Source organism: Mirounga leonina, unplaced genomic scaffold (assembly GCF_011800145.1).
Source record: "Mirounga leonina isolate KUSES-001 unplaced genomic scaffold, KU_Mleo_1.0 Mir_53, whole genome shotgun sequence".
In the NCBI taxonomy this organism is placed as follows: domain Eukaryota; kingdom Metazoa; phylum Chordata; class Mammalia; order Carnivora; family Phocidae; genus Mirounga; species Mirounga leonina.
This window is the reverse complement of record NW_023270807.1, coordinates 94375539-94401218: the sequence shown is the minus strand read 5'-3', so window position 1 is coordinate 94401218 and position 25680 is coordinate 94375539. Positions and strand designations below refer to the sequence as shown.

General features: G+C 41.3%; 1 long non-coding RNA gene across 1 annotated transcript; it reads right to left on the bottom strand.

The window, feature by feature from the left end:
- Positions 1-1919: 1919 nt before the first annotated feature.
- Positions 1920-7868, bottom strand: LOC118000949. Its single transcript, XR_004676585.1, has 2 exons — positions 3411-7868; positions 1920-2715 (listed from the first exon to the last, which is right to left on the bottom strand). It is a non-coding gene; the product is annotated as an uncharacterized LOC118000949 (long non-coding RNA).
- Positions 7869-25680: the final 17812 nt, after the last annotated feature.

The window sequence follows — 25680 nt, the reverse complement described above, 5'->3', positions numbered from 1 at the left end:
TCTTTTATTATGTCTGCCAAAATTTACAAAATTCTTTTTTGTAATAAGAATATTTTGGGGCGCCTGGGTGGCTCAGATGGTTAAGTGTCTGCCTTCAGCTCAGGTCATGATCCCAGGGTCCTGGGATTGAGCCCCGCATCGGGCTCCCTGCTCTGCGGGAAGCCTGCTTCTCCCTCTCCCACTCCCTCTGCTTGTGTTCCCTCTCTTGCTGTGTCTCCCTCTGTCAAATAAATAAATAAAATCTTTAAAAAAAAAAAGAATATTTTAAACAGGGATGTCTTAATAAAAATGAAAAGAAAGCCTCAAATAAGTTCTTTCTCTCCTGATCTCCTCAGCAAAACTAATACATCAATTTAATTATATCTGGTAAGAGAGAGTTTTGGAAAAATAGGTCTGAGATGTTTCTGGTATCACAGATGGCCCATAGTGATCCAGTAGGACGTATAATCTAGGTAGGTAGTCATTGGCCATAAAAGTGGAGTTCTCTTGGGTTTCCATAGAGACATCTAGACCTAAAATGTTTTAAGCACAGACGCTTTTAAAATGAGTCTCAGTAAAAATAGCAAAAACCAAGGCTCTTTAAAAAAAAAAATCATTAAAAATTTTTTTAAAGTAGTAAAGTTCCTGGTTAAAAATCCACGTTGAAGCCAAAGCTTGTCCTTCACAATCTTTCTGCATCAACTGGCCTTGAATAGCCTTGGGGAGAAGAGGCATCAAGAACTGGTTTCTCTGCCTTTTGGCAAAGGAATGAGACTACACTGACTTCATCTATGAAGACAACTGCCAACTATTTTTTACTTCGTAAATTGTTAATTGTGTGTGGTGAAGAAAAGGGTGATGGGTGACGTTATTTTTATGGGTAAGCCTGGCATAAGTTCTGGTGAAAGTTTGACATCTTTAGGATCTTCTGTTTTTTCAAGTTGAGCTAATAAAAAAGAGGCTCATGGGATTATTTCACACCTGATTTTTAAGTGAATATTGAGCTAAACACCACGTGTCCATGACTATTAGGAGAGTTTGTCATCTGGCTGAAGAAGCATGAACTTGTGAGTCTAGAACAGGAGTCAGCAAAATCTGGCCCACGGGCCAAGTCCAGCCTGCTGCCTCTTTTAATACCACTAACAAGTTAAAAATGGTTTTATGTTTTGAAGTGGTTGAAAAAAAATCAAAAGATTTTAGTGACCTGTGAACATTGTATGAAATTTAAATTTCAGTGTCCACAAATTGCTTTATTGAAGTGTAGCATGCCCATTTTCATGTGGTCTGGAGCTGCCCTGTGCTTCTACAGTGGGTCAAGTGGTGGTGACAGAGACCAGTGGCTCCCAAAGCCCAAAATATTTCATGTCTGGCTCTTCAGGACAGTGTTTGCTCCCCCTTGGTCTAGAGAATATAAAATGTTGAAGTTTGATCTCTAAGGTGCTTGTTGAAGTTCTAGGACGTTGGAACTGAAGAGTGTGGCTCATTGGGCAGTGGTGGTAAATTGCTTTAGTTCCATGTTTTTTTTTTTTTTTTGAAGTCAGTTTATAAATACAAAAGAGAAATCCAAGCTCCTAAAATATTTATTCTGGCTTAGAATATTTTGTTTCCTTACATACACTTTTAAGAGGCAAGGAGAAAAGATCATTTATCCATTTATTTCAGTAAGAATAAAAATATTGTATTTATGATTTTCACATAAAATATTTTATCAAGTATTTATCATCTGTAAGAAGTTACTCTAATGTCAGAAATCTGTTGGACCCTTTTGAAAACCAGGACTCAAACAGAAACTGTCTCCATCCCATCCCCATCACTGTGCCTCCCCCAGTTCTCCCTGTAATGGTTTGATAATCCTTTCGTGCTAGAATTACATACACTGAGTTTGAAGAAAAGACCAAAAATAAACATTTATTAGGAATTTTGGTTTTTTTTACCTAGCATTGAGTTCAGGACAAAGCCTTACATGTAACAGACAAATACTATGTCTAAATTTTAAGTTGCAAAAACAAAGCAAAAAACAAAAAAACAAGTAAGTTCTAAGTTGCATAGTAAAGCAGGATTTGAAGGAGACTTATGGAGAAGGAAGACACCTGCTGTGCCTGGACGGGCTGGTGGGGTTTGGAAGGTAGGTGGGAGGGTGAGGAACAGCATAGTAGGAGGTGCTAGAGTAGAAGATGACCATCATGTGAACACCCAGGGAAGGGATGCTTGGGCCAACTTGTCATAAGATCCACTTTTTTTCCAAGAAGGGGTAATATTTCATTTCTTTCTGATGTGCGATTTCCCACTCATTCTTGGAGTATGTGTGTTTTGGGGTGGGGCCTTGCCAGGGACAAAGGTTCTGACATGACAGTCACTGTGGTAAGAAGACTAGAATTACACATCACTCGGCAAGATTTGAGCTGTGGGGGGACGGAGTATGTCAATATTAGAAGCTAATATTCACGTCGAACTTGCCAGGTTCTATTCATATGTTACCTTGTTAATCCTCGTACTGTTACCATCTCCCCTTTACATCAGGGAAACTGAGGCCCAGGGAGATGAAATATCTTGCCCAGGGACGCAGAGTACTAAGTGACGGTGTCAGCCGAATCAGCTGGGTTATGCCAAGGTAATAGCCCTCAGGTTTTCGTGCCTTAGAACAAAGTTTTAATTCCTTCATGCTTCACTTCTTGTCCACCTCAGGTCAGGCCAGGGGTTTAGGTTAAACTGCACCGTCTGGAACACCATCAGTCACTGTGGCAGGGACGAGAGAAGATGGTGAATAAGGCTCAGTGTCTTAGATCAGGGCTTCACCTACTTGAATGTGCATATGAATTGCTCAAGGGCTCATTAAATGCACATTGTGATTCCAGAGGTCTGGGATGGGCCCGCCCTTGGGCATTTCTAGAAAGCTTCCAGGGGATTCCTATATGGGAGCAGGGACCCCTCTTGAGTAAGGAGTGCTTACTGGCTTTTGCCCCGAATTGACAGGTCATTTCTGCTCACATAAGTCACATAGCCGTGCCTAACGTCAAGGTGGCAGGAGATGTAATCTACCATCTACTTCAGGAGGAGGAGAACTGAAGTATTTGTGAAACATCCAGGGAAGAGGAGAAAATGTGAAGTCAGGATTCGAATTCAGACAGGTGTCCCCAGAGTGGGAGCTCTCTATCAGTCCATACAGTCGTAGGTGTCGGTCCCTTCTCTGTCGAGAGAGAGGGCAGCGTGACGACAGCTGGCCTCCTTGGTGGCCGCCGGTCAGGGTAGCCCTCCCTGGGGACTGACCAGCTGCAGCTGACTCGTGTGACACCGATGCTCGGTATCCCAGGCAGCTTGGTGTCAAAGGCAGCCATTGTCAACATGATGTCGCAACTCTGTGAAAATGTTTCATTTTGTTCTTAATAATGGGCTGACATCTATGAATTAATTTATTTTTACTCAAAGCATACCTTAGAGCAGATTTGAGCCTTCCCCTAGGATTCTCTCTTGTCCAACATTCTGCCATGCTTTCCCGTTTCGGACAAGGGGTGCGGTTAGAGCCAGCATCCAGGGGATTGTGCAGGATCCTGGGAACGCCCATGGGTGTGTGTCCACACAGGCACACCACTCATCACGTATGTGTGCTGGAAAGCGCCGGAGTTGCTGCTCTGGAAGCGTCCTAGGCTTGGGGTCAGTGAAACAAACACAATTCCCGGATGGCAGTGGCTGAGAAGCAGCTTCTCGGAGCCTGCAGCCTATCTGCAGAACTGCGACCTTCTGACGGGATCATGCACAATCGAGGACTGGGGGACTGAGTGGTGGAGTCCAGGCTTCCGCCAGGGTCTGTGTGTGGTGCACAGTGGACTGGGTTCCTCACAGCCCAGGGAACATGGCACTGCCTTTCACTGGCCTTCCAGTGCCCTCAGAAAGCCCTGCACTCCTTTCTACCACAGCCCACTCTGCTGTGGGTTCCTTAGGCCGAAGTGTGGACAAACAATTCAGAAACATAGGTTTCAGCAAGACCTCTGTGCGCTTTGAAAACCTGATCTGCAAATGATACGTGGAATGAGAGAAGCTTGTTTTTCCTCCATTAAAGGAAAAAAAAACAACTTACAAAAGGAGAAGCTGAAATAAAGGTACATCTCCGTTTTACATAATAATTACAGTTGAGCTTTCACAATTACCCCACTACGCTAGTTGATCCAGTCAGCAATTTAGCTAAACGTGAAGGCGAAAATGGGGCCTTGGCAGTTTTTCCTTTAGAAAGTCAGGTTTGCCATGTTGAAAAATGCTTGCACCCCGGCCCACCTGTTCTGTTGTTGATGGCGGGGAGAGCTGGATAAACCGGATCGTTCCTCCAGAGAAGCGTTGGTCCTGTAATGCTCAGAGTTCAATTAAAATATGCAGATGCATGCCAAGTTAATAATTAAGGGGAAATAATAAAACAAAGTAGTACCATTTTTATCAACTACGCAGACTGAAACCTACAGTAGGCCTTTTCTAAATTATTGGGACAGAATTCTACTGCTTGCCTGTTGTAATCCTAATCCTAGGAGGTATTACCAGTGATCTTTCTCGGCTGTCTGTGCCCTTTGGAAGAAGCCCTGTCACTCCACCAGCAATCCTGACTTCACATGGAAGTGCTTCTGGCTTTTAATCCCGCCTGCACTGGCAAGGGTAGAAAGTCATTTCTTTCAATGACATTTCTCTGTTGGGGGGCTAAAGAAATTAAGGATGTCAGCTTGATTTTTATAGGGGCAATGTCACTGTCCGCATTCAAATGCTAAACACTTTCAGGAAAGATTACATTTTTTCTCGACCTGGGAGAAATGCTGTCTTGTCAGTGAGACGCTATGCTGGCGGGACGCCAAGGGGAGCGCAGCATGGCCACCTGCTTCGGGGCGTCTCCTCCTCAGGTAAGCCCACGACACCACACGGTGTTCTTTTATCCTAAGCACATTTTCTCAACCTCATAAGCCTCTAGCATGATTTTACTCTTCCCTTCAAAGTCCTGCGTTCTCCATGAAATCTTTTCCAACGACTCCAGCCCACAGTGATCGTTTTCTTCAAAACTCCTACTTAGTGTCACATAGTTAAATCGCAATTGGTCTCTAATTATAGTAATTAGATTGCAAGCTCCTCCAAAGCAAGGATTTAGCCCAATGCTAGGCCCAGAGGCGGTTTCAGTAAATGCTTGCTGACTGATGGATTTGCAGTTCTGGATGGTTTCCAGTAAGCAGGACGAACGGGTGACTTCGCACTCCCGAGAGAACACCATCAGCTTTCCTGGACCAAACAGACCCCTGGTCTACAGGCACTTTTGCTAAGGCCTCACTGCTAGACAGTGGGGCAGCCGAGGGAGCACGACGTAGATGATCCCCTATGTCTTCCTCCAACTCATATCTTCTCATTTGGAAACCTACATTTTGGACTCGGGCTTGCGATTTCCCATTTTCAGGTCTGAGAAATCAGGAAGCGGTCGAGGGTCAAGGAGGTAAAAATATTTTTATCTGCTTTGCTAGAAGCTTTCTTGTGGTGGGATAACAAAAGGGAGGACATGTTACCTCTTTCAGAGCAACTAAACTGCTGTGTGGAGATTGATTTATATAACTTTCTTGCTAGATTATTCCAGAAACTGGATTAATATTTTAATCATATCCCCTGGAGAGGAAAAGGCAGCTGGTGAAATTGTTGGAAGTGACATGCCAATCTACATAGAAACCAAGTGTGGTTTGGAGACCACCATGGAAATAGTAACTTCAGTCATTAAGTGGAGAATGAAAGGAAGAAAGAAACCAGATAAGTTTTCCAGGATCAAGAAGTTATTTTTATTATAAACTAACCTTAGGGAGACCATAAGATTTATTATTATTTTAACATTTAAATTCAAATACTGATGGTTTTATCTTTTCACTGCTGATTACTCTTGGCAACAGCAGAGTGCAAGGAGTGCAGTAGAACATCCTTCATCTTTTTAAGTTGCTATTTGTGTATATAAGCTCAGTTGTGCAGGCAAAACATGGCATTCAGCACACAGTGGCACAATTCATGTCTCCCTACAGGATTTCTCTCTCCCTGTGAACTTGACTTCCCAAGACCTGAATTCTAACCTTCGGTACGAATTCACTGGCATCCTGAAATCAAAAGGAAGACGGAGGTCTTTTTCTGCTTTTGTTCCTTTGCAGACCTGGATAACACCAAATCTTTACAATGGTCTGTAGTTGGTACTAGCAACAAGCATCTGGAGTGTAACGTGTTGGGCTCTGGGAAATGCAATCCTCTGCTTGGGAACTGCCCTCAGATGGAAACTGATGTTTAGATTCTTACTGGGAATTTGTTTGTGCTTCTGAATTCTGTGGGATTAAGGCTGGTGCTGTGATATTCTCATGTGTTCCGTTGACCCTTAGGTATTTTAGAAAAGAAGGAAATGAGAGTCTGAGGGTTGAAATAATCAAACTTTGGAGGTGCTAAGGCTCTACTCCGATTATATTGGCAGACGGCCCAGGGCGCAGCTGCTGACGAAGAATCCCAGATTCCACCAGAAGGCCCAAATACCACCTCTTCTGTCTGTAACTGAGTCAGTAAAAGGAAATAGGGTAGGGCAGCATTTTGGACTGAAATTTCTCTGTGGGAGCAACAGATTGAATTGATAATGGGAGAAAGTTTGTACTGTTAACTTTTATAAGGTGGCCCAGTAAATTTCATGAGTTTTATAGGGCTGGCATATTATTTGGGCCATATTTTCATCTGGTGCTCATTGTTCACCCTGCCTGGTTGGATAGCATAGCTGAGCGGGATCCAAGATAAGAAAGAGAAGTGGGGCTGACTGTGGCATTGGGGCTAATGTAATTAATGTCCTGACCTGTTTTCACTGCTTCTGGAGGCCACAACAGAGAGGCATTCATAAAAGCCCTGAGGGGATGAAGTGGCCATCTCTTTGACACCAAGAGCATATGGAGAAAGAGAGGGTAAGAGAAGATATGGAGGAAGTGGCTCCATGAAGGAGAGTGTTCTCTCCTGTCCTCCCTTCCTGAGCAGGACAGCATCACTTGGCGTAGACTGTGGCTCTGATTAATTTCACTGGCTTAATAAGAGAAATAGACAAAAAGGGAAGAATGTTGGTGTCTAAGGGAAGGTAAGTCACTTCTCTATTCGTGCTCTTGGTTAGTTAGGGGAAGAGTGTTGATTTGTCTCTGTGCTAATGGACAAAACTACAGTGTGAAGTTAGAAGGCACTTTGGACTCTCGTAAGAGGCTGGGAAAGATGGCTTGGAAGCAGCTGAGAAACACCGCTCTTGGCATTTGTCCAAACCCTGTGTCTTCTCTCTCGTGAGTGGCTTTTCCTTGCATTGGAACGTAACCTCTGAGATTCAGTTTTTGATTTACACTTAGGGTGGCTATAGGTAGTTCCACACCAAAGGGCTGCTTTGAATCAAGGCCTATGAGCTCACCTTACTTAGTGTTCTCTACAATGTAGCCTAGCTAGAAATGAAGCTGATGGAACACATGCTCCTTCGTTAGAATAACTAGTAGTAGCTAATATTCATTGCCTCCCTATTGCGTGCCAGGCACAGCTGTAGAGACTTTGCACCTATTACATGATCCTTGAAGCAAACTTAGGGGGTTACTGTTCTTGTCCCACTTAAGGAGTGAGTTAATAGAGGTTTATAGGGTTTAATTTGCTCAAGATCACAGAGCTAGGCAGAGGCAGAACCAGAATTTAAACTCTGGAAGCTCACATTTCTTAACCATCTTACTAAACTGTTTCAAGAAGATTACCCAAATAGGAAAAGAACAAAAAGGATGGTGATTCTTGTTCCCTGCCCAGCCCTCCACTGAAATAAAACACCCTAACTTGGGTTTATTCATGAGGCTAGCCTTTGGCTTCTTGCAGTAGGTAGTGAATTTGAATGTCTTTTTTTAAAATTATTATTATGTTATGTTAATCACCATACATTATATCATTAGTTTTTGATGTAGTGTTCCATGATTCACTGTTTGTGTATAACAACCAATGCTCCATGCAGTACGTGCCCTCTTTAATACCCATCACCAGGCTAACCCATCCCCCCACCCACCTCCCCTCTAGAACCCTCAGTTTGTTTCTCAGAGTCCATTGTCTCTCATGGTTTGTCTCCCCCTCCGATTTGCCCCCTTCATTCTTCCCTTCCTGCTTTCTTTCTTTTTTTTTTTTAAACATATAATGTATTATTTGTTTCAGAGGTACAGGTCTGTGATTCAACAATCTTACACAATTCACAGCACTCACCATAGCACATACCATCCCCAATGTCTATCACCCAGCTACCCCATCCCTCCCACCCCCCACCACCCCAGCAACCCTCAGTTTGTTTCCTGAGATTAAGAATTCCTCATATCAGTGAGGTCATATGATACATGTCTTTCTCTGATTGACTTATTTCGCTCAGCATAATACCCTCCAGTTCCATCCACATCGTTGCAAATGGCAAGATTTCTTTTTTTATAGCTGCATAATATTCCATTGTATATTTATACCACATCTTTTTTTTTTATTCTTATGTTAATCCCCATACATTACATCATTAGTTTTAGATGTAGTGTTCCATGATTCATTGTTTGTGCATAACACCCAGTGCTCCATGCAGAATGTGCCCTTCTCAATACCCACCACCAGGCTAACCCATCCTCCCACCCCCCTCCCCTCTAGAACCCTCAGTTTGTTTTTCAGAGTCCATCGTCTCTCATGGTTCGTCTACCCCTCTGATTTCCCCCGCTTCATTCTTCCCCTCCCGCTACCTTCTTCTTCTTCTTCTTCTTCTTGTTTTTTCTTAACATATATTGCATTATTTGTTTCAGAGGTACAGATCTGAGATTCAACAGTCTTGCACAATTCACAGTGCTTACCAGAGCACATACCCTCCCCAGTGTCTATCACCCAGTCACCCCATCCCTCCCACCCCACCCCCCACTCCAGCAACCCTCAGTTTGTTTCCTGCGATTAAGAATTCCTCATATCAGTGAGATCATATGATACATGTCTTTCTCTGTTCGACTTATTTCACTCAACATAATACCCTCCAGTTCCATCCACGTCGTTGCAAATGGCAAGATCTCATTCCTTTTGATGGCTGCATAATATTCTATTGTATATATATACCACATCTTCTTTAGCCATTCATCTGTCGATGGACATCTTGGCTCTTTCCACAGTTTGGCTATTGTGGACATTGCTGCTATAAACATCGGGGTGCACGTACCCTTTCGGATCCCTACTTTTGTATCTTTGGGGTAAATACCCAGTAGTGCAATTGCTGGATCATATGGTAGCTCTATTTTCAACTTTTTGAGGAACCTCCATACTGTTTTCCAGAGTGGCTGCACCAGCTTGCATTCCCACCAACAGTGTAGGAGGGTTCCCCTTTCTCCGCATCCCCGCCGACATCTGTTGTTTCCTGACTTGTTAATTTTAGCCATTCTGACTGGTGTGAGGTGGTATCTCATTGAGGTTTTGATTTGGATTTCCCTGATGCCGAGCGATATTGAGCATTTTTTCATGTGTCTGTTGGCCATTTGGATGTCTTCTTTGGAAAAATGTCTGTTCATATCTTCTGCCCATTTCTTGATTGGATCATTTGTTCTTTGGGTGTTGAGTTTGATGAGTTCTTTATAGATTTTGGATACTAGCCCTTTATCTGATATGTCATTTGCAAATATCTTCTCCCATTCTGTCGGTTGTCTTTTGGTTTTGTTGACTGTTTCCTCTGCTGTGCAAAAGCTTTTTATCTTGATGAAGTCCCAATAGTTCATTTTTGCCCTTGCTTCCCTTGCCTTTGGCGATGTTTCTAGGAAGAAGTTGCTTCGGCTGAGGTCAAAGAGGTTGCTGCCTGTGTTCTCCTTTAGGATTTTGAAGGACTCCTGTCTCACATTGAGGTCTTTCAACCATTTGGAGTCTATTTTTGTGTGTGGTGTAAGGAAATAGTCCAGTTTCATTCTTCTGCATGTGGCTATCCAATTTTCCCAACACCATTTACTGAAGAGACTGTCTTTTTTCCATTGGACATTCTTTCCTGCTTTGTCAAAGATGAGTTGACCATACGGTTGAGGGTCCATTTCTGGGCTCTCCATTCTGTTCCATTGATCTATGTGTCTGTTTTTGTGCCAGTACCATACTGTCTTGATGATGACAGCTTTGTAATAGAGCTGGAAGTCTGGAATTGTGATGCCGCCAGCTTTGCTTTTCTTTTTCAACATTCCTCTGGCTTTGCGGGGTCTTTTCTGGTTCCATACAAGTTTTAGGATTATTTGTTCCATTTCTTTGAAAAAAGTGGATGGTATTTTGATAGGGATTACATTGAATGTGTAGATTGCTCTACGTAGCATTGACATCTTCACAATATTTGTTCTTCCAATCCATGAGCATGGAACGTTTTTCTATTTCTTTGTGTCTTCCTCAATTTCTTTCATGAGTATTTTATAGTTTTCTGAGTACAGATCCTTTGTCTCTTTGGTTAGATTTATTCCTAGGTATCTTATGGTTTTGGGTACAATTGTAAATGGGATCGACTCCTCAATTTCTCTTTCCTCTGTCTTGTTGTTGGTGTATAGGAATGCCACTGATTTCTGTGCATTGATTCTATATCCTGCCACTTTACTGAATTCCTGTATGAGGTCTAGCAGTTTTGGGGTGGAGTCTTTGGGGTTTTCCACATAAAGTATCATATCATCTGCAAAGAGTGAGAGTTTGACTTCTTCTTTGCCAATTTGGATGCCTTTGATTTCTTTTTGTTGTCTGATTGCTGTGGCTAGGACTTCCAATACTATGTTGAATAGCAGGGGTGATAGTGGCCATCCCTGCCATGTTCCTGACCTTAGGGGGAAAGCTCTCAGTTTTTCCCCATTGAGTATGATATTCGCTGTAGGTTTTTCATAGATGGCTTTTATGATATTGAGGTATGTACCCTCTATGCCTATACTCTGAAGAGTTTTGATCAAGAAAGGATGCTGTACTTTGTCAAAAGCTTTTTCTGCATCTATTGAAAGGATCATATGATTCTTGTTCTTTCTTTTGTTAATGTATTGTATCACATTGATTGATTTGCGGATGTTGAACCAACCTTGCAGCCCAGGGTTAAATCCCACTTGGTCGTGGTGAATAATCCTTTTAATGTATTGTTGGATCCTATTGGCTAGTATTTTGGTGAGAATTTTTGCATCCATGTTCATCAGGGATATTGGTCTGTAATCCCCCTTTTTGATGGGGTCTTTGTCTGGTTTTGGGATCAAGGTAATGCTGGCCTCATAAAATGAGTTTGGAAGTTTTCCTTCCATTTCTATTTTTTGGAACAGTTTCAGAAGAATAGGTATTAATTTTTCTTTAAATGTTTGGTAGAATTCCCCTGGGAAGCCATCTGGCTGTGGGCTTTTGTTTTTTGGGAGATTTTTGATGACTGCTTCAATTTCCTTAGTGGTTATAGGTCTGTTCAGGTTTTCTATTTCTTCCTGGTTCAGTTTTGGTAGTTGATACATCTCTAGGAATGCATCCATTTCTTCCAGGTTATCTAATTTGCTGGCATAGAGTTGCTCATAATATGTTCTTATAATTGTTTGTATTTCTTTGGTGTTGGTTGTGATCTCTCCTCTTTCATTCATGATTTTGTTGATTTGGGTCATTTCTCTTTTCTTTTTGATAAGTCTGGCCAGGGGTTTATCAATCTTGTTAATTCTTTCAAAGAACCAGCTCCTAGTTTCGTTGATCTGTTCTACTGTTCTTTTAGTTTCTATTTCATTGATTTCTGCTCTGATCTTTATGATTTCTCTTCTCCTGCTGGGTTTAGGCTTTATTTGCTGTTCTTTCTCCAGCTCCTTTAGATGTAGGGTTAGGTTGTGTACTTGAGACCTTTCTTGTTTCTTGAGAAAGACTTGTATTGCTATATACTTTCCTCTTAGGACTGCCTTTGCTGCATCCCAAAGATTTTGAAAAGTTGTGTTTTCATTTTCATTGGTTTCCATGTATTTTTTAAATTCTTCTTTAATTTCCTGGTTGACCCATTCATTCTTCAGTAGGATGCTCTTTAGCCTCCATGTATTTGAGTTCTTTCCGACTTTCCTCTTGTGATTGAGTTCTAGTTTCAAAGCATTGTGGTCTGAAAATAGGCAGGGAATGATCCCAATCTTTTGGTACCAATTGAGACCTGATTTATGACCTAGGATGTGATCTATTCTGGAGAATGTTCCATGGGCACTAAAGAAGAATGTGTATTCCGTTGCTTTGGGATGGAATGTTCTGAATATGTCTGTGAAGTCCATTTGGTCCAGTGTGTCATTTAAGGTCTTTATTTCCTTGTTGATCTTTTACTTAGACGATCTGTCCATTTCAGTGAGGGGGGTGTTAAAGTCCCCCACTATTATTGTATTGTTGTCGATGTGTTTCTTTGTTTTTGTTATTAATTGCCTTATATAATTGGCTGCTCCCATGTTAGGGGCATAGATATTTACAATTGTTAGATCTTCTTGTTGGATAGACCCTTTAAGTAGGATATAATGTCCTTCCTCATCTCTTATTACAGTCTTTGGTTTAAAATCTAATTTGTCTGATATAAGGATTGCCACCCCAGCTTTCTTTTGGTGTCCATTAGCATGGTAAATGGTTTTCCATCCACTCAATTTCAATCTGGGGGTGTCTTTGGTTCTAAAATGAGTCTCTTGCAGACAGCATATTGATGGGTCTTGTTTTTTAATCCAGTCTGATAGCCTGTGTCTTTTGATTGGGGCATTTAGCCCATTTACATTCAGGGTAACTATTGAAAGATAGGAATTTAGTGCCATTGTATTGCCTGTAAGGTGACTGTTACCGTATATTGTCTGTGTTCCTTTCTGGTCTATGTTGCTTTTAGGGTCTCTCTTTGCTTAGAGGACCCCTTTCAAGATTTCTTGTAGGGCTGGTTTTGTGTTTGCAAATTCCTTTAGTTTTTGTTTGTCCTGGAAGCTTTTTATCTCTCCTTCAATATTCAGTGACAGCCTAGCTGGATATAGTATTCTTGGCTGCATATTTTTCTCATTTAGTGCTCTGAATATATCCTGCCAGTCCTTTCTGGCCTGCCAGGTCTCTGTGGATAGGTCTGTTGCCAATCTAATGTTTCTACCATTGTAGGTTACATATCTCTTCTCCTGAGCTGCTTTCAGGATTTTCCCTTTGTCTCTGAGACTCGTAAGTTTTACTATTAGATGTCGGGGTGTTGACGTATTTTTATTGATTTTGAGAGGGGTTCTCTGTGCTTCCTGGATTTTGATGCCTGTTTCCTTCCCCAAATTAGGGCAGTTCTCTGCTATAATTTGTTCCAATATACCTTCTGCCCCTCTCTCTCTTTCTTCTTCTTCTGGGATCCCAATTATTCTAATGTTTCGTCTTATGGTATCACTTATCTCTCGAATTCTGCCCTCGTGATCCAGTAGTTGTTTATCTCTCTTTTTCTCAGCTTCTTTATTTTCCATCATTTGGTCTTCTATATTACTGATTCTCTCTTCTGCCTCATTTATCCTAGCAGTTAGCGCCCCCATTTTTGATTGCACCTCATTAATAGCCTTTTTGATTTCTACTTGGTTAGATTTTAGTTCTTTTACTTCTCCAGAAAGGGTTTCTCTAATAACTTCCATATTTTTTTCAAGCCCAGCTAGTATCTTTAAAGTGATGATTCTGAACTCTAGATCTGACATCGTACTAATGTCCGCATTGAGTAGGTCCCTGGCAGTCGGTACTACCTCTTGTTGTTTTTGTTGAGGTAATTTTTTCCGTCTTGTCATTTTGTGCAGAGGAGAATAGATTAATGAGAGAACAAAATGCTAGCAGAGTAACAACGTCCCCAGAAAATATACTCTAAACAAATCAGAAAAGACCTGAAGCTGTGGAAAAAGAAACGGAAAGAGAGAAAAAAGAAAAAGAAAAAAAAGAAAAAGAAAAAGAAAAAGATAAAAACAAGCAAAAATAAACAAAACAAAACAACAACAACAACAAAAAAACCAGAATATGATCAAATATGATCAGGCTGGTATATAGATCAGTGCCACACACTAGATTTGGGGTGAATTTTGGTCTTTAGAGGAAAGTGCCTCCCAAAATTTTAAAGAAAGAAAAACTTATATATGTACAAAAAAATAAGGGTTGATATGATGAAGGGATGGAATATGACTGTAAAGATGGAAATTATAAAAAATTTTATAAAAGGAATTGATAAGAAGTTGTTTGAAAAAAGAAAGAAGAGGATTTAAAAAAAGAGAAAAAAGAAAAAAAAGGGAGAGAATGTGATCAGGCAGGGGAGTAGAAAAAACCATATACTCGAGATTTAGGGTATATTTTAATCTGTTAGAAGAAACTATCTCAAAATTTTAAAGAGAGAACAACTTATATATATATATGCCAAAAATACGGCTAACTACTATGAAGCGATAGAATATGACTCTAAAAATGAAAAATAAAAATGTTTTTTAAAAAAAGGGATTGATAAGATGGTTGAAAAGGGGAAAAAGAAAAACTCAAAAAAAAAAAAAGAAAGAAAAAAAGACAGTAAAAAAAAATTAACTTTGAAAGACTAAAGAATCATGGTAAAAAAGCCATGAGTTCTATGTGCAGTAGTCCCCTAGCCCTGGAGTTCTGCCGTTCTCATTGATCGGTAAACTTGGTCTTGGCTGGCTGTTCTCGCTGATCTTCTGGGGAGGGGCCTGTTGCCGTGGTTTCCAAATGTCTCTGCCGGAGGCGGAATTGCCCCGCCCTTGCCCCCTCCGGGCTAAGTAATCTGCTCGGGTTTGCTCTCCGGGGCTTTTGTTCCCTGCGAGCTTTCCGTACAGCTTTGGAGGCGGAGAGTGAAAATGGCGGCCTCCCAATCTCCGCCCCAGAGGAGCCGAGAACTCGGGGCCCCGCTCCTCAGTGAGCCCCCAGAGAAAAGCCGTCAGTCACTCCCGTCTCCCCGGTCTCCGGCCGCACTCCGTGCTCACCCGGCCTGTGACCGCGCGTTTCTATCTCTGGCACCCGAGCCCGTGTGGAGCGTCCAAACCCAGCAGATCCCTGCGGTGCACTCCCGCGCGGCTCCTCCCGGGGGAGGAAGGTGAGTCTCCCCGGATCTGCCGCTTGTTGGGTCCCTGCTGGAGCAGCAGGGGCCCGACTGTGCCGCGGATCACGGTTAATGGCCACCCCGAGCTGAGAGCCCGCGCCTGGGCTCCGCCTCTGCAGCCGGTTTCCCTGCTCCGATACCTGGGATCTCTGCCACACTCAGGCACCCCTGGTCTTTCTGTGACCCCGAGGGTCCTGAGACCACACTGTCCCGGAGGGTTCCACCCCCCGCTTAGCCACCAGAGTGACGTCCCTCAGTGGAGCAGACTTTTAAAAGTTCCGATTTTGTGCTCCGTGGTTCTATCACTTGCCAGAAGCGGCCGACGGAGGCCCCTCCCCCGCCGTCTATCCTCCCGAATATCGCCTCGGATTCACTTCTCCGCACGTCCTACCTTCCAGAAGGTGGTCGCTTTTCTGATGAGAGAGTTGTTGCTCTTCTTTTCTTCGATCTCCTGTTGAGTTTGTAGGTGTTCAGAATGGTTTGATCCCTATCCAGCTGAATTCCTGAGAGGAGAGGAAATCCAGGTCTCCTACTCCTCCGCCATCTTGCTCCACCCCCTATTTATAGCACATCTTCTTTATCCATTCATCTGTTGATGGAAATATTGGCTCTTTCCACAGTTTGGCTATTGTGGACATTGCTGCTATAAACATCGGGGTGCACGTACCCCTTCGGATCCCTACATTTGTATCTTTGGTGTAAATACCCAGTAGTGCAATTGCTGGATCGTATGGTAGCTCTATTTTCAGCTTTTTGAGGAACCTCCATACTGTTTTCCAGAGTGGCTGCACCAGCTTGCATTCCCACCAACAGTGTAGGAGGGTTCCCCTTTCTCCGCATCCCTGCCGACATCTGTCATTTCCTGACTCATTAATTTTAGCCATTCTGACTGGTGTGAGGTGGTATCTCATTGAAGTTTTGATTTGGATTTCCCTGATGCCAAGTGATGTTGAGCTCTTTTTCATGTGTCTGTTGGCCATTTGGATGTCTTCTTTGGAAAAATGTCTGTTCATGTCTTCTACTCATTTCTTGATTGGATCATTGTGTGATTGGATCACACAATGTGTGTGTCTTTGGGTGTTGTGTTGAGTTGGTAAATCCTTTATAGATTTTGGATACTAGCCCTTTATCTGATATGTCATTTGCAAATATCTTCTCCCATTCTGTAGGTTGTCTTTTGGTTTTGTTGACTGTTTCCTTTGCTGTGCAAAAGCTTTTTATCTTGATGAAGTCCCAGTACTTCATTTTTGCCCTTGCTTCCCTTGCCTTTGGCGATGTTTCTAGGAAGAAGTTGCTGCGGCTGAGGTCGAAGAGGTTGCTGCCTGTGTTCTCCTTTAGGATTTTGATGGACTCCTGTCTCACAGTTAGGTCTTTCAACCATTCTGAGTCTATTTTTGTGTGTGGTGTAGGAAATGGTCCAGTTTCATTCTTCTGCATGTGGCTATCCCATTTTCCCAACACCATTTGGTGAAGAGACTGTCTTTTTGCCATTGGACATTCTTTCCTGCTTTGTCAAAGATTAGTTGACCATAGAGTTGAGGGTCCATTTCTGGGCTCTCTATTCTGTTCCATTGATCTATGTGTCTGTTTTTGTGCCAGTACCATACTGTCTTGATGATGACAGCTTTGTAATAGAGCTGGAAGTCTGGAATTGTGATGCCGCCAGCTTTGCTTTTCTTTTTCAACATTCCTCTGGCTTTGCGGGGTCTTTTCTGGTTCCATACAAGTTTTAGGATTATTTGTTCCATTTCTTTGAAAAAAGTGGATGGTATTTTGATAGGGATTACATTGAATGTGTAGATTGCTCTAGGTAGCATTGACATCTTCACAGTATTTGTTCTTCCAATCCATGAGCATGGAACGTTTTTCCATTTCTTTGTGTCTTCCTCAATTTCTTTCATGAGTATTTTATAGTTTTCTGAGTACAGATCCTTTGTCTCTTTGGTTAGATTTATTCCTAGGTATCTTATGGTTTTGGGTGCAGTTGTAAATGGGATCGACTCCTTAATTTCTCTTTCCTCTGTCATGTTGTTGGTGTATAGGAATGCCACTGATTTCTGTGCACTACTGATTCTATATCCTGCCACTTTACTGAATTCCTATATGAGTTCTAGCAGTTTTGGGGTGGAGTCTTTTGGGTTTTCCACATAAAGTATCATATCATCTGCAAAGAGTGAGAGTTTGACTTCTTCTTTGCCGATTCGGATGTCTTTTATTTCTTTTTGTTGTTTGATTGCTGTGACTAGGACTTCTAGTACTATGTTGAATAGCAGTGGTGATAGTGGACATCCCTGCCATGTTCCTGACCTTAGGGGGAAAGCTCTCAGTTTTTCCCCATTGAGAATGATTTTCACTGTGGGTTTTTCATAGATGGCTTTTATGATATTGAGGTATGTACCCTCTATCCCTACACTCTGAAGAGTTTTAATCAAGGAAGGATGCTGTACTTTGTCAATTGCTTTTTCTGCATCTACTGAGAGGATCATCTTGAATGTCTTTTTCTACTATGTGTGTGTGTGTGTCTTGTATTTAAAAAAAAATTTAACAAAGCAAATCTTCTAGAAGGAAAAGAACTGTTTTACTTGTGAGAACAGATCCCAGGGTACTTATAAAATTAAAAAAATACAATTGGATCATCAGCTTGGTTCTTTGCAAACGGTGGAAATACAATTGCATGATTCCATAAAAAAAACTCCAGTGAGACAGGTCCTGTTAAGGATGCATAGATGAACTGCCAATACCTTTGCATATTCTGTAATTGTTTCTTCAAAACAACAGCACACATTTCCACTCTTATTATTATATTACCATTAAGTATTGTGCTAAGTGATTTACATGTATTTTCTCACATTAATACGTATGTGATAGGTTTTACCATCATGTATCACTTACCTACTATCACAGCAATGCTGCATAACAAGAACCCACAAAACCTCAGTGGCATACAAAAATAACTAGTTACTCTTTTTACATCTAGAGTGATTGGCTAAACGGATCTGCCAATCTTGGCTGGACTGGCTTATGGCATGTAGGATTTGGCTAGCTGATGACTGATGTAGCCTGGCCCTGGTTCAGGTGAATGGGCAATGCAATTTCTCCATTTATTTTTCTCCTGTCCTCCAACAGGCTGGGCTGGGCATGTTCTGTTGGTGATTAAAGGGCTGCAAGCTCTGATTGCAAACTCTGAACAAGCCTGACTGCATACGTCCATTTCAACATTCTGCTCGCTGTGTGTCTCACTGGTCAAAGCACGTAGTCTCAATAGCTAAGTGTAAGGATGGGGAATTATGCACTCTATCCCTTGGGATAGCATTGCGAAACAGCATGGCAAAAGGCATGAGTATAGCAATGCTGAACAATTGGGCCCATTTTTGCAATCAATCACATATTCTTTTTTTTTTTTTTCCAGGCGGAGAACTTGAGACATGGAAGTTTGCCTAGGGTCACATAGATATTAAATGGTAGAGCTTGAGTTTGAACCTGGGTTTATCTTTTCTCTAAGCTGGAACTCTTAATAATCTACTATAAATGCAAGATTTAGAAACCAGTTCTGTCTCCCCTTCCTTTCCAGATATGAACAATCTTTTCGCTCCCTTTTTATGCATCTTCACCAATGAAGACAAAATGCAGCTGTTGATATTATAGAACAAGCATGCTGTGAAGAGTAGTTAATGTTAGCAAATTCTCTGAACGAGTGCTAGGTATTATAATCAAAGACATACACAGACTTTTAAATCAGTGCTTGACCTCATTTTACATTTTGTAGTCTTTCAGATCTCTCTCACCTGCCAGAGTTTAGAAATGTACTGAGTATAAAATCTCTTAATGGTCTTACTCCTCTCCTCTGCAAACCATCCTAGCATTACTCCGATCTGCCTATATTAGCAGTAACTATACATGAAGATGATACTCTTATACAGATTCCTTTTTCAAAAAAGCCAGTTGACAGTAGCATCTTTAAGACTGGCCAGAAAGTTGTACATTTTAGCAACTGACAAATGTGGACTCTGACCTGATAGAAAATCTAGTCTTTGTATCAACTGCCCTTTCAACAAATTGTAGCCGAGTTTTGCCTTGTAACTTGCTGCTACTATTGTTATTCCTTTTACTAAGCCAATTTCATGGCACTGGGTTTTGAAGAAAGTTGAAAAGTTTTTTCTATTTCTGTTGATCCTGGAAGCAAAACATCAGAAGGGCGCATCATACATGGTGCTTGCCAGAAATGCATTCCTAAAGAAGAAATTCCATGGTGTACCCTTTGGCTCTTGACCCCCTGGTCCTGTCCTGGAGTGCTGACAATGTAACAGACACAACTTTCTGCTTTCAAAAAATTGAAAGGAAATTTTTTATGGACCTCTGAGGACCGCTGAGGGTCCATCAGGGTTTTTGTGAATGCCCCATGGGTCAGAAAGGTGTTGGGCATCTCCTTAGAAATTCAGAATTTGGAAGGGGCACCATAATGAAGAAAGGGGGGAATTTAGAGAGAGGTGATACTGTGAAGATGAAGGGACATTGGCTCTGAAATGAGGGAAAAACCAAGGCTGATCAGTTTTAATCAAGATACAAATGTTTGAGAGAGACAGAAATTCAATTCAGATTCTTTGTGAACGTAAAAATTTTGAGAACTTGAGTATGTGCTGGATCTGCTCATCCTAGCACCCACTACACATGTGGCACTTAACCTGTTCTCCCACAACACCATAAACTTAACGAGGGCAGGGACTGTGTGTGTCTTGACTGGCGTTATTATTATTTTTTTTTATTTGAGAGAGCACAAGTGGGGCGAGGAGGGGCAGATGGAGAGGGAGAAGCAGATTCCCCGCTGAGCAGGGAGCCCGACATGGGGCCTGGAGTCATGACCGAGCCGAAGGCAGACACTTAACCAACTGAACCACCCAGGCACCCCTTGACTGGCATTATTAACACAGAGTAGCTCAATGCATTGCACTAGTGTCCACTACATAGCTATTTGCTAATCAAATGTCCCAGAACCAGCTAGTCCTTCTGTTGTTTTCGTCTAGCAAACACTCAGAAACTGCCTTTATCTTGCACAACAAAAGAATAACCTATGAGTTGGATGTAATGTGGGAATTAAATAAAATATAATACCAGTATTTAATTGTGTCCTGAAGGAAATGTTTCTCATTGTGGTAGAGAGGGAAGGAACGTCACTGTAAGTCGAGGGACCTGTCTTCTCACTGTAGCTCTGGTTTTGATCTTGGTCACATGACCTAACAGCAGCTCTCCCATGTATCCAATTGGAATAACAAGTAATGTGTTATATTTGAAAACCCTTCAGAAATAAAAGTACAAATTAATACTAGGTACCATCATTATATAAGACACAAGTTAAACCGGAAAGTGGAACTCCAGATACAGGAGCCAGGGAAGGTGTCCTGGGTTTCATTTTTCCCATCTTACACACAACTCCTGTGCCCAACTTAGTGCATGATCAACAGTTGGTACTCAGAATGTGTTTATGGAATGAGTGAATGATCCTCAACTGCAACATAGAATCATAAAGATGATCTTAGATGGCTGTTCTTGTCTCTTTGTTTTTAGATGAGGATTTTCATATATTATTGTCATGCAGTTGAATTGTTAAAAATTTATGTAAGGAATATAGAGTCATAAGACAGAGTTTCTGCCCTTAAGAAACTTCCTATCTCATTTGTTCACAAGACTTAATTAGCTCCTGTCTCCTCAAATTAAACAGTAATAAAAGGCAATAGGAGAGCCCTAGTTAAGTTTATTTGGATGTAGGGAGGAATATTTACTCTGGCCAACTTAAGGGGGAAAAAATATATGGCTCACAGAAATGAAGGACATGTGCAGAGCCAAGTCCAGCCAAATCCTGTACCTCCCAGGATCTGGGGGATGGACTAGGACACAGGCTTATCAGGTCTCTGCAGCCTGGCTGGTTTAGCTCTATCCATTTTCTCCTTCTGTCACTCCATACAAGACTCACATTCTTGGGAGATAAGAGTCCGGTTGGCATGACAAAGCATACATGCTCACAGTTTGGCCAAGAAAGAGCAGCTAGGCAAGACTTCATGAAGTACAGACCATGTAGCTCCCCGAGCACAATTCAGGTGCACCTCTGAGATGCAGTGGGTCCTATCAACAGTATTATAAGAGTTCAGAGAAGGGAGATTCTGGAGAGACTTCACAGATGCAAAGGGGCTCAAGCTGGACCTTTAAGGATGGGTAGGAGTGAGATAAATGAAGAGGAAAGATTTCAGCTGGGGCACAAGAGGAGCAAAGGTTTAGGGTTAGGATTGAGCCTGATGTGTTCACCAAAGGCAGAAGTGTTGGAGACGGAGAAGACAGATGTTAATAAAAGGTCCTTGGATTTATTTCTGTAGAGAATGAGAATAGATAGCAGGTTTAAACAATAAACCAATGGTTCAGGCAGAGAAACAGTAAATGTAGAGCTAATTGTACAGAAAACATTCAGAGAAAGCATCGGGGGAAGCCTATGTATTTTTGAAAGAAAACCAGAAAGGTAAATGGTACATTGGAAGAAGCTTCTGGGTATGAGATTGAGAACCCAGGTGAAGGAGAGATACCTTGAAGAAGGAGAGTCTCTGTTTGTCCAAAGGCTGAAGGACAAGATGGGGACTAGATGGGGATGGAGATACCAGTATAATGGTTTAGATGACACTTGTTCTAAATACACTAAGTCTTAGCAACATGCGGTAGAAATCACTGCTGAGTGAAGGGGAGCAATGTTGGATGAGCCTCAGAGTGAAGATGCTTTAGAATATCCAATGTGCTCAGGCCACAGTACTTAGGAATCAACAAGGGGTCAGTGAACAATCACAAAACAATGCCTCTGCTTGGTTAAAGTTAGCATGAATTTGAGCAAAGTTTCCAGATGACTGGATGGAAACTCTTTTTGGTTAATATTCAAAAGGTAGGGTTTCCAAACCTTTGGAGCAGACTTTAAAGATAAGAGAATTTATTCAGGAATTTAACTTTTGTTCCTAGACTTAAAGGATTATTGGAAATATTTGGAAGACAACAGATTGGCATATTTTGTGATGATTTGCACCCTTTATTTACATACGGAGCGGTTGCCACAGAAGTCTCTTGATCTTATATCATTTCAGAAAATAAATGTATTACTAGAAACACCAGGCGTTTTAGTGTTTGACTTCGCACTGAAATAGCACTGAATAGAATATGTTTAGCCATTTTCAACCTTCTTCTGTGCTTCTCCAGTATTTATGCTGGAGTTATCTCAAAAATGGACTCAAGGTGGGGCGCCTGGGTGGCTCAGTTGGTTAAGCGACTGCCTTCGGCTCAGGTCATGATCCTGGAGTCCCGGGATCGAGTCCCGCATCGGACTCCCTGCTCGGCGGGGAGTCTGCTTCTCCCTCTGACCCTCCTCCCTCTCATGCTCTCTGTCTCTCATTCTCTCTCTCTCAAATAAGTAAATAAAATCTTAAAAAAAAAAAAAAAAAAAGGACTCAAGGAGAAAGCATGAACCTACAAGCAATCCTTAACCTCAAATATTTGATCTATGTCATCACATCTATGTAGCTCAGAATCTGCTTAGAAAAGACAAACCAGGGAGTTTGGCTTCTCTTTACGCCTTTGAGAGAGTCAACCTTTAAGGCTTATTAGTGAGCCAGATTCTCCCCACCCCTAAGCCATCCAGCAGTGACCCTTTCTCAGTCTGCTTAAGGTAATGCACAAATAATTGCTTTATGTCATAGACCTGTTTCTGCAAAAATTCAAATAAGCCAAATGCTATTTGCTCCCCCCAAAAGCCCACGAATCATGTTTTAATAAAAAATAATCACTTACTATGTATCTGTTTAAAATGTCATGTATTGGATTTACTTACACTGAGATACATCAACACTTTAGAAACATAATCTATGGGGTATCTCTCTGGTCTTGAAGGGGCTTATTAGTGCACAGTGTATAATTGTTCACAAGGAATAGTCTAGTTGCTGATAGGGCTAATCATAATAGTCTCAGTAACTACCATGGAGAATTCTATGAAGTTGAGTTTGTACTGAGTTCTCTACAAATATTGTTTATTGAATATAGATCATCACAAGAGGGATAAGAATGTAAATAATCATATTCAATCATAGAAAGTAGATAGTATTATGACAACCTACTTTACATATGAGTAAACTGGGGCTTAGGAAGATTAGGGCATCACACAATAAGAAATAAGGTCAGAATTGAGGCCACGTGTGGATAGTTCCAAAGCCCATGCTCTCACTGTGCATTATCATTTCCTGACTTACCAAGTGCTCCCATATGTGACATTATGCTGGCTTCACCAGCAGCCTGTTCCCTTACTTGTTGTTTGTCTTTAATATTTTTTAATTAAAAACTTCTAAACTTTTTATTTTAAATTAATTTTAAAATTAATGATGTTGTACAGAACAGTACCAAAAAAAAAAAAAAAAAAAGAATCCTGTATATCCAGAGTCCTCAAATGTTAATCTTACATAACCATAGCACAATGACCAAAATCAGGAAATTAACATTGATGCAATTCTGTGACATCATCTACAGACCTTATTTGAATTTCCCCAGTTACCCCATTCATGTCCAGGATCTAAATCAAGATGACATGTTGTCATGTCATTTAGTTGTCATGTCTCCTTGGTCTCCTTAGGGGCCAACCCTATACTCGCATGACCTCAGGGGTGAGCACATCCTCCCATTTTGCATCCTAGCCACTTTGATTGATTCATCCCTTTAAACTAAAACAGTTCCTAGTCTTCCTTTGTCTTTCATAACCTCAACACTTTAAAAAAGTACTAACCAGTTATTCTTGCAGAATGTTCCTCATTTGGGTTTGTCTGATGTTTCCTCATGAATAAATTTGGGTTGCGCATTTTTGGTAAAAATACTATGGAAGTTATGTTGTGTCCTTCTCAGTGTGTCATGCCAAGAGACACATGATTTGTCACATCACTGGTGATCTTAACTGTGATCATTTGGTTAGGGTAGTATCTGCTGGATTTCCCCACTATGAAGTAGATATCTTTCCTCTTTTATTAGTATTTTCTAGGGGAGCTACTTTGCAACTATGTAAAGAGCCGGTTTCTCATAATACCTTTGCCACTGATTTTATCATTCATTGATAATTCTTGCCTAAAACAATGATAACTATAGTATTTTAAAATGGTGGCATTCTCTTCCCCTCATTATTCATACATATATTAGTTAGAATTCCATTGTAAGGAATAGCTTTGTCTTCTTCCCTTCTTACTCAATTATTTATTTATATCAGCATGGACTCATGGATTCTTACCATATTCTGTGGGGTATATTAATATCATTGGCTATTTTGTTTGTCCAAACTGTCCCCCTATTTGGCCAAAAGACCCCTTCAAGTTTGGCTGTTATCCTTTTGACATGTTTCCCATCATTTTGTTTTATTACTTTTATTTTTTTAAGTGAATGGTATTTTTATTGGAAAAAAAAAAGACTTGCATTTGCAACTTGAAATGGGTGTAAATTGTAATTTCTTGAACAGCAATGTTGATGCTTGTGCTGAAGTCCAGAGAGCCACAGCTTCCTCTGCTGGCTCCAAGTCATGGTTCAGAAGGTTTTAAAAACAGAGAGTCTAACCTTCCCTTGGTAAAGGTTTCTTTTTAAAAATTAGTGTGAATGGTGACAGCCTGACACCCATTTCGCTCTAGTACAATACAGACAATGCTGAACCAGCACACACAGCATGCCTTGAGGACGAGGGTCATCATTACCCTGGGTGGGGGCACACGGAAGTACGAGAGGGCTGTCCTGCTAGGTGGGGCTATGTCTAGACACTTTATCCTTCACCCATGTTTCTGCACAGCATCCTGCGATAAACCAATTTTAAATGTGTGTTTCCAGTAAACCAGCAATGGCAGTTTATACTAACGAATTGAATTAGAACCCTTTTGAATAAGTTTTTTTTTAAATTTATAAATCAGTTTATTTACAGATCTTATTTTTTCTTAAAGTACACTTCAGTTAACAAATCTATTTACACAGATATACATGGGAACTCATCCCAGTTATTTTACAGATCATACTTACAAACCACACCCCAAGTCTTCTGTGCAAAGCTGCACTGGATGTGAATTTGAATAAGTTTTAAATTTGTTTTTTTTTTTTAAAGGTTTTTTATTTATTTATCTGACAGAGAGAGACATAGCGAGAGCAGGAACACAAGCAGGGGGAGTGGGAGAGGGAGAAGCAGGCTTCCCGCTGAGCAGGGAGCCCGATGTGGGACTCGATCCCAGGACCCCGGGATCATGACCTGAGCCGAAGGCAGACGCTTAACGACTGAGCCACCCAGGCGCCCTAAATTTGTTTTTTCAGTTTTTATTTTTAATACAAATGCCTGACTGTGCTCAGTTGTCAAGCTGCATGCATGAAAACCTGGCCAGCCCAAACAGTGTATTACTCATGAGCAAATGGAACTGCAAGGAGTCTGCTAAGTGCTTCCTTATCATTAAGGTAGTACAAGTGTTTATATCGTAAAACTGAGGTGTAGCTTGACCTTTAGGGCACAGGACCACCAACTAATACATGCAGATTTTGTGTGTGTGGACCGAAGGCACTTTTGACATTCAGTTTTGCTATACAGAAACAGAATGAGTAAATGAACTTTTTTTTTTTTTTTTAAGAGGTAA